Genomic DNA, 2,892 nt, shown 5'->3' with positions numbered 1-2,892 from the left:
AGAAACAAACACAGGGAGGCAGGTAAAATGAGGAGACAAAGAAACATGTTCCACATGAAAGAACAGAACAAAGCTCCAGAAAAAGAACTAAATTAAATGGAGACAGAGTTCAAAATGCTGGTTATAAGGATGCTCAATGAACTTAGGGGAAGAGTAGATGAACTCAGGGAGAAATTTAACAAAGAGATAGAAAACATAAAAAAGAACCAATCAGAAATGAAGAATACAAGAACTGAAATGAAGAATACATTAGAGGGAATTAACAGATTAGGTGAAGAAGAGGATTGAATCAGTAGGTTAGAAGACAAGGTAGCAGAAAATACCCAATCAGAACAGCAAAAAGAAAAAAAAAATACAAAAAATGAGGAACGTTTAAAGGGCCTCTGGGACAGCACCAACATTCTCACCATAGGGATATCAGAAAGAGAAGAGAGAGCTCAAAGAATTGAAAACCCATTTCAAGAAATAATGATGGAAAACTTCCCTAACCTCTGGAAGGAAATAGACATACAAGCCCAGGATGCAGAGAGTTCCAAACAAAATGAACCCAAAGAGGCCCACACCAAAAAATATCATAATTAAAATGCCAAAAGTTAAAGACAAAGAGATAATCTTAAAAGCAGCAAGAGAAAAGCAGTTAGTTACTTACAAGGGATCCCCCATAAGACTGTCAGCTGAATTTTCAACAGAAACTTTGCAGGCCAGAAAGAATTGGCATGAAATATTCAAAGTGATCAAAATCAAGGACCTACAACCAAGATTATTCTACCCAGCAAAGCTATCATTTAAAATTGAAGGATAGATTAAGAGCTTACCAGACAAGAAAAAACTAAAGGAGTACATCGTCACCAAGTCAGTATTACAGAAAATGTTAGAGGGACATTTTTTAGAAGAAGAAAAAAACATCAAATATATGAATAATAAAATGGCAATAACTACAAATCTATCAATGATTGCTTTGAATGTGAATGAACTGAATGCTCCAATCAAAAGATAGGGTGGCTGAATGGATAAGAAAACAAGCCCCTTATATATGCTGCCTACGAGAGGCTCACTTCAGATCAAAAGACGGGAACAGACTGGGGCTGAGGGGATGGAAAAAATATTTCATGAAAATGGAAACAAACAAACAAACAAGCAAGGCTGGGCTGGCAATACTTATACCAGACAAAATAGACTTTAAAACAAAGACTATAACAAGAGACAAAGAAGGACCCAATAATTCCACTTTTGAGTATTTACCCCCCAAAACCCAAAACACTACTTTGAAAGGACATGTGAATCTATATGTTTACTGCAGCATTATTTACAATAGCCAAGATATGGAGGCAACCTGGGTATCCATCAATGGATGAATGGATAAAGAAGAGGTGATGCATATATACAATGGAATATTACTCAGCCATAAAAAAAGAATGAAATCTTGCTATCTGCAACAGCATAGATGGGCATAGATGGGCCTAGAGGGTATTGTGCTGAGTGGAGTAAGTCAGTCAGAAAGACAAATGCCATATGATTTCACTTACATGTGGAATCTAAAGAACAAAACAAACAAAACAGAAACAAAGTCATAGATACAGACAACGTTTTGATGACTGCCAAATGGGAGGGGGTTTGAAGGGGGCAGATGAAAAAGGGGAAGGGATTAAGAAGTACAAACTGGCAGTTACGAAATAGTTCTGGGGATGTAAAGCATAGTATGAGGAATATAGTCAAATAATATTGTAATAACTATGTATGGTGTTAAATGGGTACTGGATTTATTGGGTTGATTACTTTGTACGTTATATAAATATCCAATCACCATGTTGTACACCTGAAATGAATATAATGTATGCCAACCGTAATTGAAAATAAAAAATTAAAGTATACAAAACTTATTCTTTAAAATTGCTCTTTGTTTTAACACTAAAGAATGAAGAAAATAAAATGTTCCATCAGTGGTACAACTTAGTGGCTTCCCAAATTGTACTATTTGCCGATATGTTAGTTTTATTAAAATTCACATAGTTACTAGACAATTATTTACACAAGATATTATATCAGACAGTAATCGAATTTTATTGTCTGAATTTTTATGGCCATTATTATTTGTTTCGCTTCATGGTTATTGCTTAAGATGAATTCGCTTTACAGGGAGAAAGAATTTAAAAATATTTTAATGCACCAGGAACACAGTTGGGGTCACAATGTCTGTTGAATAAAGCCATGAAGGATGCAGTTCCACACCGTGGCCACCAGGAGCCGCTGTTCCCTAACCGAGGCCCACTCAACTCCATCGCTGGTGAATCTTCCTCAAATCCAGTGGGCCTGGGGCCCTCTACAGGATGTGAAGCGGGTCTCAGTCCCCCATCCTGCCCCAGCAGTCTGTTTACCCCAGGTCACGTGTGGCATCTTTCCTACAAGCAGCCTTGGCCACATCCCTCCACTTCCCTCCAGGGTTCCCCCATATGTACACATTGATGTCACCTCTGGGCCTTTGCATGTGCTGTTCCCTCTGCCTGTGATATCTTCCAGCTCCGCTTACTGATGTCCACTCAGAAAGCTCATACTGTAGTTAAAGGTTTGGTACCACTTTCCCCTGCGGACAGGTTACTTAATTGTTCTGTCTCAGTTTCCTCTGATGGGCCGTCTGGACAGAAAGGGGATGTCCAGGGCGAGGCATTAGGAAATCTGAGAGGCAGCAGGGAGCCACAGAGGGTGTTTCAACAGCAGAATGTCCTCACGTGTAAGAAGATAAAGGGCCCCCTTCCTTTTGTTCCCCTATCTTTCTAGAAGTGTCTTAGGGGGTTTATATAAAAGGCTATAGCCCAACCTTGGTCCCTGGGCCCCCCAGTGGCTAGACCAGCAGCTCCCCCTCCCAGAGGGGCTGCCGGCGCCCCGGTGGCCCCC

The sequence above is a fragment of the Pteropus alecto genome, unplaced genomic scaffold (genome assembly GCF_000325575.1).
Source record: "Pteropus alecto unplaced genomic scaffold, ASM32557v1 scaffold37, whole genome shotgun sequence".
NCBI classification, from domain to species: domain Eukaryota; kingdom Metazoa; phylum Chordata; class Mammalia; order Chiroptera; family Pteropodidae; genus Pteropus; species Pteropus alecto.
Note: the sequence above shows the minus strand (reverse complement) of the source record.